Source organism: Saimiri boliviensis, chromosome 3, assembly GCF_048565385.1.
Source record: "Saimiri boliviensis isolate mSaiBol1 chromosome 3, mSaiBol1.pri, whole genome shotgun sequence".
NCBI classification, from domain to species: domain Eukaryota; kingdom Metazoa; phylum Chordata; class Mammalia; order Primates; family Cebidae; genus Saimiri; species Saimiri boliviensis.
This window is the reverse complement of record NC_133451.1, coordinates 113,640,298-113,653,342: the sequence shown is the minus strand read 5'-3', so window position 1 is coordinate 113,653,342 and position 13,045 is coordinate 113,640,298. Positions and strand designations below refer to the sequence as shown.

General features: G+C 39.2%; 1 protein-coding gene across 14 annotated transcripts in view; it reads right to left on the bottom strand.

The window, feature by feature from the left end:
- TENM3 (teneurin transmembrane protein 3) overlaps positions 1-13,045 on the bottom strand; it is a 2,726,163-nt gene that overhangs the window by 756,378 nt on the left and 1,956,740 nt on the right. For all 14 annotated transcript variants that reach the window (XM_074396661.1, XM_074396660.1, XM_074396665.1 and 11 more), the window contains one exon: positions 11,498-11,576. The gene's annotated coding sequence lies outside the window, so the exon portion shown is untranslated. The remainder of the gene's footprint in view (positions 1-11,497; positions 11,577-13,045) is intronic.

The following is a 13,045-nucleotide window of genomic DNA, read 5'->3' as shown; positions in this document are numbered from 1 at the left end:
TGCCACTGCAGATCCCTGTAGTCATGTATCTATCCTGGATCAGACACAGCCCGAGAGACAGTGTGAGAATGCCCTGGATGGGTAGTTAGCTGGCCAGGGCACTTGAGCTGTCTCTAAGCATCCATGTTTCATTGGGCAAGCCATTTTAGTAATCAGAATGTGTTTATCATGTTAAAATATTGGGCATTTGTTAATTCATCAACTGCTTATTATGTATCCAGCTAAGCACTGTGCTGAAGGAGTGGTTGAGCATCCATAGATGCCAACTTTTCTGGGCTCACGTGAGAAACAAATCAGATAATGGTTGGAAAATATGCTTTCCAACTGCAAATTCCTATACAGTATGAACCATTTTTAGCTTGTAGAGGAGCCTACACAGCTGCCTGAGGTAGTCTGGGAGTATTGAATCTCATTTGGTCATAGAAAATACTGCTAAAAAGCCAGGAGATGTGGAACACACATGTAGTCCCAGCTACTCAGGAAGCTGAAGTGGGAGGATGACTTGAACCCAGAAGTTTCAGTCCAGCCTGGGCAACATAGTGAGATCCCACTTGTATTTTATAATGAAAAAAAATTCATCAGATTTTTAGGACACTTTTTAGAGCTGGAACCTCAGAAGCTCAGAGTTTGATCTCCACATATAAAAATATTTATCTGGAGAAATGAGTTCATATTCTCATCCTTGACTTACAGATACACTTTACTCCCAAAGCACTCCTGACAGTAAGAGCAGGTCCATTGGTCCCCATTTCCCATCTGCTGTGATCCCATGATGACTTACTGGTCCAGAGTAGAGAACTCAGTTGTGGGGAAGGCTGAATAGGATGGGGAGGTATGGGGCCAGGGGGTCTTCGGTGAGGGCAAATGCAGAGCTCTGAGGTGAAGAGCTGAATGAAAGCACTGAAGGGTGAAGAAGTGATGTTTGTGGCTTTGAAAATGAGGGGACAAGGTACATCCTTGCTGCTATTAAACAGGCAGCTATTGGTGGCAAGCCTTTTTTGTGTGTGATTTTTTTTATTGCATTTTAGGTTTTGGGGTACATGTGAAGAACATGCAAGATTGTTGCATAGGTACACACATGGCAGTGTGATTTGCTGCCTTCCTCCCCATCACCTATATCTGGCATTTCTCCCCATGCTATCTCTCCCCAACTCCCCACCCCTGCTGTCCCTCCCCCATTTCCCCCCAACAGACCCCAGTGTGTAATGCTCCCCTCCCTGTGTCCATGTGTTCTCATTGTTCAACATCGCCTATGAGTGAGAACATGTGGTGTTTGATTTTCTGCTCTTGTGTCAGTTTGCTGAGAATGATGGTTTTCAGGTTCATCCATGTCCCTACAAAGGACACAAACTCATCGTTTTTGATGGCTGCATAATATTCCATGGTGTATATGTGCTACATTTTCCCCGTCCAGTCTATTATCGATGGACATTTGGGTTGGTTCCAGGTCTTTGCTATTGTAAACAGTGCTGCAATGAACATTCGTGTGCATGTGTCCTTACAGTAGAATGATTTATAATCCTTTGGCTATATACCCAGGAATGGGATTGCTGGGTCAGATGGAATTTCTATTTCTAGGTCCTTAAGGAACCGAGTGGCAAGCCTTTAACAGCCCAACTGGCCCTTGCCAAATCCCTCTGAATTTAGCTTCACTGCTGGCCTCTGTGGTCCCAAAGCCCATTTCCCACCTGTTGGCGGGAACATCAGCTTGCACGCTTCTGTAGCCTGGGTTCTGTGTTTACAGCTCCCTTCTCTCCCCCATCTTGTTGACACTGTGCTCTTGGTTCTGAGGACATGACCAACATCCAGCTGGGTTCTTTGACTGTGTCGCTTGGGTGCCTGTTCCTTCATAGGAGGTCTCTGGATAAAAGGCCTCTCTATGCAGTATCTTCATGATTTCTGGGGCTCGTAAGTGGTGATTTGGTAGAAATCTTAATATAACCTACCCCAGCATTTTTCAGCCTTGGCACCACTGACATTTGGGGTTAGATGATCCTTTGCAGTGGGTGCTTCCCCATGTGCTGTAGGGTGTTTAATAGCATCCTTGGCTCCTACCTAATGGAGGCCAATAGTACCCCCTTCCCAGGTGGTGACAAGGGAAAATCGCTCTTGACATTGCCAGATACCCCCTAAGAGGCAAACCTGTCCTCATCTGAAAACACAGAGCTATACAGATAAACTGGAACAATGCTTTAGGGTAATCTTTGGTGCTTTGTCTCTGACATGACTTTCGGAGAAGGTAACTAAATTAGTGCAACAATCTTAAGTACCCAAAGTTTTAAAACTTTTGAAATCTTCAACTATCTAATTGTGTTATACAGGGCAATCTTACTATAACTATAAATTATTATAGTCCAGACTATACCACATTTGTTCCTCCAAAGTAGGCACTTAGAAAATATTTGTTAAGCGAATAAATTATGCTCTTTATAAAAGGAATAACACTTCATTTGCTTTTGTGTGTGTGTGTGATGGAGTTTTGCTCTTGTTGTCCAGGCTGGACTGCAATGGTGCGATCTGGGCTTACTGTAACCTCTGCCTCTCGAATTCAAGCGATTCTTCTCTCTCAGCCTCCTGAGTAGCTGGGATTACAGGTGCCCTCCACCACATCTGGCTATTTTTTTTTATTTTTAGTGGAGATGGGGTTTCATCATGTTGGTCACGCAGTCTTGAACTCCTGACCTCAGGCGATCCACCCGCCTCAGCCTCCTGAAATGCTGGGATTACAGGCATGAGCCACCGCACCCAGCCTTTATTTGCTTTTAACTCTGGCCCAAGGAGTCTTGAAAGCATCTTTTTCTACCACATTAATTGGCACACCAAGAGCAGATGTGAACTGAGGACTCAACAGAATGTGGACATTTTACGTTCCTATGCCAGCCATAGTAATCTCCAGTGGCTGAAGGTGATTTCTGGAGGCCATTCGAATATTCCTGTGCCATGTGGTTTAAACAGTACATTTTTTTTTTGAAAAATTAAGGTTGCATTCTTTTCTGTTTGGTTTTGTTTTTTGAGATGGAGTCTTGCTCTGTTACCCAGGCTGAAGTGCAGTGGTGCAATCTTGGCTCACTGGAACCTCTGCTTCTGGGGCTCAAGAGATTCTCCCATCTCAGCCTTGTGAGTAGCTGCGATTACAGGTGTGCATCACCATGCCTGGCTAACTTTTGTGTTTTTAGTAGAGATGGAGTTTTACCACATTGTCCAGACTAGTCTCGAACTACTGACCTCAAGCAATCTGTCTGCCTCGGCCTCCCGAGGCTGGACAGTGCTGAAATTATAGGTGTGAGCCATGGAGCCCAGACACAATAGAATTTTCTTTCAGGAATCCTGCCCTAGTTTCTTTCCTCCTCTTAATTGCTACAACACGTCACTGGACCTCTGCTGTAACACAAATCGCTGTATTTGATGTGTTTTGTTTACGACTCATTTCCCTTAACAATCTGAGAACTCTTTATGAGTCAGATAAATGTTTGATTCATCTTTTGTATTCCTCCAAAGGGAGACACACAAATAAACATGTATTTTTCAGGCCAGGTGTGGTGGCTCACCTCTGTAATCCCAACATTTTGGGAGGCCGAGGTGGGTGGGTTCTTGAGGTCAGGAGTTTGAGACCAGCCTGGCCAACATGGCGAAACCCCATCTCTACTAAAAATACAAAAATTAGCTGGGTGTGGTGGCGGGTGCCTGCAATCCCACCTACTCGGGAGACTGAGGCAGGAGAATTGCTTGAACCTGGGAGGTGAAGGTTGTAGGGAGCTGAGATCACACCTCTGCACTGCAGCCTGGGAGACAGAGGGAAACTCCATCTCTAAAAAATTAAAAATTAAAAAAATAAACAAATTTATATTTTTAAAGAGTACCCTTACCCTTAATGACTCAATTTCCCCTCTAAGTCAATTTTCTCAGTCTGAAAGGATCAGCATGAAGTTCTTCATTGTTCTCTAATTTATACATGATAGCCCCCAAGAGATATTTATGCATAGCCACAGATCTCACCCATGGTAAAGATAAATAAATGCCATTTATGCTGTCACCGATGCCGAGATCTATGACTGGCACTTGAATCCTTCTTAGATTTTTCCTTTTTCTCTTAAACAGTAATCAAATCTCTCTCTTTGAGTGCCACTTTACCTCGATTTTGAAATTTGGCATTTAATGTAATAGTGATTTTAAAAATCCATCAAGAGCAGGGATATGGCTCATGTCAGTGAGAGACGTTATGCATCAGTACTTTTGCACGCTGAACTTCCCCACTGAATCTAATGGGTGGTGTTTGAATGGGGTAGAGGACCCAGGAGGCAATTCCAGGGGACACTAGGTTGCTGACCACTCTGAAGAGCAGAATAGCTGAAGTGTTTTCTCCGCCCACCTCCCACTGTCCCTTTCCAGGGTAGAGGAAAGGAACTCTTCAAACTGGCTACCAGCTACACTAAGATAGGTCTTAAGGTCAAAATCTGATACAGAAGAGGGAGTAGTGATTCAGGGTTTTCTTTGCACACTTCATTCTTCTGATAAAGGCCTATTGCACTTTATATAAATCTATTCTAAGATCATGCTCCCACCAAAGAACTTTTGTTCACGAAGTGTGTCAATGGTAAGTAATTGAACAGAGAAAAAGGATGATAGGTAGCTCTATAGCTGGACATAGAAACAGACGCACACAGAAGCCAGCACACAAATTGCCAGTCTCTCCTTGAGTGACTCTGAGAAGTACCAGCTGCTGCCTGACTGCCCCATGCTATGTAGGTCAGAAGGATATGAGAACCCAACTATTAAAAACATCACAACAAAATGTACCCTTAGTTGGTCCTAAGGAGTTATAGAAAGCTCCTCTAATTGACCACATCAGAGCAGATTTTGAACTTCTTGCATGAAAACAACTTACCATTCCTGGTGATAACACCATTTACAATGAGGTTTTACTCTAAGTGTTCAGGAATAATAGACACAGTATTTTTAAATAAATGTGTTGCAACATGCAGGCAGTGTTTTCAAAAGCATCTGCTCTCCTTTTAGAAAGCTAGGTTGCTGCTCTGCTGGAAAAGTGAGATTGGCTCTCATGAAAATTTTTTCAATAAACAGTGTCTGAGAGGGATTTTTCTTTTTTGGCACTTGAATGGTATATATGTAAAAGAAAACGTTTCCTTTATAGAGGTAAAAAAAAAAATTCCTTTACCCTGAACCTACTATTTGATTGAAGTTGCCTTTGTTAATTCAACTGAATTTTGTTATGTTTACAAATTGAATTTTTTTTTACATCTGACTCTTCTAAAAATTTGTTGTAGTTGAACAATTTATCACTATTCGTCTCGTTCAGATGTTATAAATCAACAAACAGCATGATTATTTAGTAATATCTATATGGTTGGATTAAATAAACATAAAATCTGTGAACTAAGGAGGTATTATTAAGAAAATTAGAAAAGAATAAAACAGAAGTAGATAGTAAACTATAGAATCCATATTTTACTTTGATATTCACCTTCACTTGTAATACTTAATAAAAGATACTTTGCCATTAGATAACCATTATTTTCTCGCTAATCATATTTTATCATAGTTTAGTATCCATCATCATTTGAACTCTGGAATATCTACATTTGTACAATAAGGAACTTTGCTAAAAATTGGCAGGGGGAACCTACGAAAATTTACTTTTGGCTTACAATATTCAAATTGATTAAGTGAATTCTTACATGAGAATTATTATGAGAGACTACTGATGAATTATCTGGGCACATTTAAGAGGTTTACTTAGGTAATATCTGCATGGCAACTAAAAACTCCCATAGAATATTCCTTGGGGCCACTGCTGGGAATAGACTGGCCTGCATGGATCACTGAGCTCATTTAGTATGACATTTCTTATATAGTCAGGCTCACAAAGCAAGAGATAAATCAGCTGTGAAAAACCGTATCTCATAAATAACGTCATAATTGGAAAGGATTTCAATCAAATGGTCTGAAAGCACCTATAGTCTGATGAGGCTCAGTTTAGAGATCTACATAGCAGATGAATGGGGTACGACGAGCTTATACAATGCTGAAATCTAAGAGTCAAGGTCAGAGAATTCTGAGTTGCTGCCTCCACACAGTGTTAAGAATATCAGTCTTGGTTATTCAGAGCCATCTCTGTGCTCCTAGAGTAGACGCTGCCTACTATATTATTTCCTAGGAAAATGATTCATTTATTCATGCATTTTTTTTTTTTTTGAGATGCTCTGTCACCCAGGCTGGAGTGCAGTGGCACAATCTCGGCTCACTGCAATCTACGCCTCCCAGGTTCAAGCAATACCCTTGCCTTAGCCTCCTGAAATAATCTTGTGAAATAATCATCTCAAATAATAGTAATAGGCGCAAATTATTGTGTGTTGTATACAAGGGTATCTTTATTTGTTTATTTATTTATAGACATGGGGTCTCATTTTGTCACCTGGGTTGGAGTGCAGTGGCAGGAACATGGCTCACTGTAGCCTTGACCTCCATGACTCAAGCAATTCTCCTGCCTCAGCCTCTTGAATAGCTAGGACTATAGGAGCATGCCCCCACACCTGGTTACTATTATTATCATTGCTATATAGTTTTTGTACAGATGGGATCTTGCGATATTGCCCAGGCTGGTCTCAGACTCCTGACCTCAAGTGATCCTTCTGCCTCAGCCTCCCTCCAAAGTGCTGGGATTACCATGCTTGGCCTAAAGGTACTTTTACAACGCACAATTTTTGAACATTAGTGTACTGATTATATTAGTATATTGATCAAATTTTGTTGTTATATATCAATATACCTTAGTATATTGATCAAATTTTGTCTTTGTAAAACAATAGTAGGGAGGTATATTATTTCTATTGTACAGATTAAGAAACTGATATATAGAAACATAATTAATATTTCCAATTTGTAACTATTAGAAAGTGATAGAATAAGAATCTGAATCTCACTCAGTTAGTTCCAAGGCCTATGCTATCTCATGATATGAAATGGCACCCCCTGCAGCATTATATTTATTTATTTTTAGTGATTAGAAAACTGAAGGCAAAAATGTACCACATATTTTAAGAAACTGTATAATCCCTAAGGAAATACTTTCTCTGATTCCTGAGTTAATAAACAGAAGCTTTTTTTCCTCTTGCCTCTGGTCATCTTGCGTTGCCCCTCTTCTGACTGTTTTATGTTGATGGCTGCTGCAGCCTCCACCCCTTGGGCTGAAGTAATCCTCCTACCATGGCCTCCCAAGCAGCTGGGACTACAGGCACATGCCACCACATCTGGCTACTTTTAAATTTTTTTGTAGAATGGGGTTTCACTATGTTGCCCAGGGTGGTCTTGAACTCCTGGGCTCAAGCGATCCTCCCACCTACACTTTCTAAAGTGTTGGGACCACAGGCGTGAGCCACGGTACCCAGCCTAGATTTTAAATCTATGAGGTTAATGTTTAGTCAGTTCACAGACTAAACTGAAGTAATAAACTTCAGAACAGTGCTTTTTAACATGTTTCAAAGTGAGTTTGCCAACAACCTCTCTGCATTAAATAGTTATTTCTGCCATTTTTTTTTACTATCCTTGGGGACAGCCCCAACAAGTCCATTTTGCTCACTCTGTAACCTCCCAATATAGAGTAAATTGCTATTCAATTTCAATTCACCCTTTAAAAAAAAAGCAATGTCCTAACAAAGGAAAATTTTTTCTAAAGTTCTGTCTTTTGTCCCTGTTCTTTCATAGGTTATGTACTTTAGCAAGAAAATCTGTTTAGCCTCTTAATCTTTTTTAAAAAATTGAGGCTAGGATACAGCCATGGACATTATACTTAGAAATTCCCTTCTACAAAATCAGATCCAAACATTCATAATCAAAGCATTCAATCAGCCTGAGTGCTTTTTGGGGTACAGATCCTCCTTAGGATTCTCTGAAATCAGACTGAAAACTTCAGAAAGTGACAGTCTGGAGGCATTGAACCACATGCCTCACTCCCAGGTTCAGAGACAGCTCCTTCATAAAGATGAGACTAAGAAGCAGAGGGAAAAATTATCATCGTGTCTCACAGATTTAAAACTCTAACTTTTCCCTTGCACCAAATGCTGTGTCTGCAAAACACCAAAACATCCAGATGAAAAGTCAAATTTGTAGTCAGCCATTCTGATTTTTATTCTGCAAGACAACAAACATAGAGCTACTTGTAATCATCAGAGAGGCTTACGATGTTTTTTGACATTGTTAATTTATGCTGTTTCTTTCATCTCGTCCACTTCTTTGATTATGTGCTGGATAGTGATCTATCAGTTTCCAATCCCAGCTGAAGCAGGGAGGGACTACTCAGCTTGAGTATTATGTGGGCTCTCTGGTTTCCCTTTCCTTTTCTCTTTTGGTCAGTACGGCCGGAAAAAGAAATAAGAATTTTTATTCAAGACAAAGGCGTTGCAATCCTGAGTTCAATGTTATAAAGGCCTGGGAAAGGGTGGAGCTTACTGACAAAAAATGATAGCCTTGGCTAATCTGGGGATTTCAATTATTTATGATACTCTTTTTCTCCATTTTGAGAACAGACCACATAACATTTTATATGTTTCCTATCCTCTTCACTACCTCTTACAAACAAGAGCAGGATTCTGTGCCATGGAAATTGTGTGATATTTAGTTTTCAGTGCCATTTTTGGAAAACATCATTTTGTCATATTTTAATTTAGGACAAGTTTCTGAGCATTAGATAAGATATCTGAGTGACCTTAGGACATACAAAGTGTATTCATAATCACACTGGAAAGTATCGTCTAAAACGTATGCACTAGGAGCATGCTTACTAGATTTGTTCAAAGTCAGAAGAGGCACACTCAAGAAATCTTCCTAAATAATGTAGTTTGAAGAAGCTCTTTTGGAGTTTTTTTTCTTTTCTTTTTGTTGGTGTGTGTGTGTGTGTGTGTGTTCGTTCTTTCTTTCTCTTTCTTTTTCTTTCTTTCTTTCTTTTCTTTCTCTCTCTTTCTTTCTTTCTTTCTTTCTTTCTTTCTTTCTTTCTTTCTTTCTTTCTTTTTCTTTCTTTCTTTTTTAGTGCTTTTCCATGGTTAGAAAGCGTGTAGTTGTTCTGCCTTCTTTAGGAAGAGCTTGGTGCTATGTGGATGGTAACTTTTGTTTCCTCATCAAGATATATATTTATATATGTATTTTAAAGGTGGTGCCCTACCTCCATAGCTGCAACCATCACCTATGAAAAGTTACCCTTCAATATGCATCTCAGAGGAACACAAAAACATTCAAGTTTCTATATTAGCGATTAAAGATGAACTGCTTGTCCTAGAGAAACTCCCAGTTTGGGAAGAGTGGAATTCGTGAACTGGCAAGAGAAGGGTTTGAAGAGAGAGTACTTAAAAGACAAGGGGAGGATGACGTGTCTTTTTTTTTTTTTGTAGTGGCTTTCATAGGAAGTGCTTTTTCTAAGGCGAAATGCTGCAGATCTGAAGTAATCTCATCACCAATGGGCTTCTGAGAGCCAAGGATTGCTTTTGTACTGAATATTGAGTTAAACTTTTATAGCAGAAAACACACAGGTGATTACATTTCAGCTCAGAGTGACTGAAATTAGGTGCGTGACTCCCATTAGTAATAAGAGGAACTGTGCACCAAATTCCCGGGATACTTCAATAATAATTTAGCCTAAAAATTTAATTTATTTGAAGTCTATTATAAAACTAGACAGATAGGTTTTTCACAGTGTATGCTTGTGTCATGATTCACATTTGAATGAAAAGAGAAGTCAGGAGGAGTATTTGAGGAAAACATCAGCAGAACAACTTAGATAAATCATCACTTATCTAGGTTATGTGTATATTGCATGCACATTTCTAGAGTCTTTTGTTTCTATAGCCAGTTGTGCAAAATATAGTCCAAAAATTCTTACAGAGGATCTTAAAAGAACAGTAAATACACAATGGTAAATTATTAAAATCTACTTTGCATTAAGTTTTAGCTTAATGTAAAAGCCTTACCATTACCTAAATTGAGATCAAGGGAAGAGAGATACCCCGTATACAGAAGATAGCACATAACATAGCTAGCTATTCATTCCAGAGTTTTATTTTCGTTTTGATTAATTACTCACTGGGCATGTAAGAATGTGTATGTGTGCATGTAGGAATGCTTATTAAAGTTCTCTCTTATCCCCTTTCTCTGAGATGCCCTTCGGGGAAACATAAAAACTCAGTGCCTGAGATGGATATTAAAACAAAACAATAGTAGTTGCTGCTATTTTATGCAAAATTACTCCACGATTTTCTTCTTTAAAAAAAATGATGACTTCTATCTTATCTTCTCTCTTCTTAAATGGAATAGCAAAAACTCTTTTTGCAATACTGAATTTGTGTCAATGAAACACACACATACACACACACACACTTGTTTTGAATAGAAAATTAATTTAGATTCAGTAACTTGAACACAAAATAATGGTGACAAAACCACAGTCACTGTCATAGACTCTTAAGATTTATACATACCCTCTAAACTTCTGACATGATTTTATAGACTTAATATATTGTCTTTGAATCAATAGCATCAAAAAGAAATATGCTCATATAACTTAATTTCTCTGACATCAAAATGTTAACATTCCTGCATATTCGTATTTTATAATTATTTTGTAATTTATTTAGAAAGTTCTTTACTTCATGAAAACTTTTTACTAAATTTTGTGTTAAAATAAGAAACACCATCAATTAGGAGAAAGCAAAGAAATTCAGAATTCAATCCATTAAGCCCAAAGAGTCAGGGCCTTTTTGAATGACTTGCTCCAGGACACTGAATCTTCTAGGCCTATTACTGTACACTCATCCTGAGCAGGACACTTAGCAGATTTTCTCTTGTAAATTCTTTTGTAGTCTCCTGGTAGAAGACACTTCCCATTTTGTGGAAAAGGCTCTCAGAATATGGTTTTAAATGAATCTGTTCACAAGGTTCAAAGGCTTTAAATTACTAGACCATGGTTACCATTGAGAAAATGCATTGAGCTATATCAAAGAGAGAGAGAAAAAATAACCAGGTACAAGTTTAATTCTCTAAGGTTGACATGTAAGTGCTGATCAGAAAGGATTAAGACTTCCTGAGAACAAGAGTGCTCTTCCAAAGTGAGGAAAGCACATGCACGCGCGCGCACACACACACACACACACCCCATATCACACCATACACACTCTATAATCCATTGTGTTCATTCCATCCTATCCTGGTAGAAAATTCTCTCTAATCAAATAGGAGAGATTCTTTACTTTAGAATGTCCTTATTCATCTGATTTTTCAGAGAAAGAAAAGCCTGTAGAAATAGTATGAGAATCAGAATAATTATACTTTTTGGAATCATTTACCTATAGCTAATTCATGAAGGGTAACAGCATAATCACGGACTGCAAAGTAAACCATAGCTTTGTGAAAGTGACTTACTTTGTCAAGATGAACAAGCTGCATATTTGAAGAAGCCTCTAAAACTGGAGACATTTTAGTTCCTGGGACTTACCTTCTTTTCCTCTTTTCTTCTTTAGTTTTCTTGCTTGCACAGAAATTCTAAATCGCTTTGTCTTAGAAGAGCAGGGAATCTAGAATAAAATGAATAAAACACATAAACTGGAAGAAAATTTGATAAGATGGTTTATATGAGTAATTTTAGTTCTAATACCCTTTAAAAATTTACAGCTGTATTATAACAAGGGATTACTACTGATTTTTGAAAATTATACGGAAAACATGATTAATAATCAGAGCAAGAATGTTTGTAGGGTACCCAAGCAGTGTGTCAAGCTGGGCTTTATTTTTTGTGTCCATATATAGAGTTCTTGCTTTTTTCCCAGTAAACAGGAATAAATTTATATGGCTATTATTATAAAAAGTGAAATATTTAAGAATTTACCTAAGCCCTGCCACCTTCCTATCCTCTTTAAAGGCCCTCTCATCCTTGTCCCTGTTGCAAATTCCAATGACATGTTATAGGAATTAGATCAAGGGTGGAAGATACCCTAGGTTACATTCTGTTCCTAGAGCCCAGGATCAGGTTCACTGCAGTGTGAACTAAAAATATTTGTTTCTGGTAACAGAAGAAAACAAATATTTGTTTCTAGTAGCAGAAGGGAAAAAATACATGAGTTTCCTATTTTTGCATGTCACAGCAAAAGTAACTCAATGCCTTGAGTTTCTCATTTTAGCAATTCAGTCTTTTGGAGTAGTTTCCAGTGTCAAACAGTGAGCCCCATTCTCTCTGTCTCCCTTCTTTCCCTATTCCTTACCTTACATTAATAAACAAAAGATGAACACAAGAACACACACACAAACAAACAAGAAACATGGAAGATTTAGGAGAGGCAAAGAGAAGCAGTCAGAAATTACTTTTAGGTTTGAACCCTGTTGAGTAAGAGATAATCGACATGATTACCAGAAAAATGGAAACTGGGAGAAAACTCCCAGTTTTTCAGAAAGCTGGGCTGGGCATGGTGGCAAGAATGAAAGTGGTGACTTGGGAAATGGAGAAGTGTGAAAAGGGACCAGAGAGGGGGATTGGGCAGTATGATTGGGCATTAAAAGGAAATAAGCACAAAAGATAAAGTTAGAAATCTAGGGAGATGCAATAGAACAGTTTTATTCTAGACCTCGTTAGGAGGTTTCCAGATTTCCCCAAGAAACTGTGTCAACCACTAACTGAGAAATAACCCAACGTGGGAATTTGCTCTGCAAAAACCTGAAAGTTAAGGAGGCACAGAAGATATGGAAAAGAGTAAATAAATAGATGTCTTTGAAAACCCAACGGTGTGTTCAATTGATTGATGAAGCCCTTCCCTCCATTCCTTCTCCCTCTCCTCTCCTCCCCGCCCCTTCCCACCGTCCCCTCTGCTCTCCTCTCCTCCTCCGTCTTACCCTTACCCTTTCCCCTCCCTATCACTGCCCTCTTCTCCTCTCCCTTCCCCTCCCTTTCTGTCCTCTCTTGCCCCTCCTGCCTCCTCTCCTTTCCTTTCCTTCTATTTCTCCCTCCTTCCCTCTCTCCCTCCCTCCCTCCCTTCCCAACTTCCTACTTCTC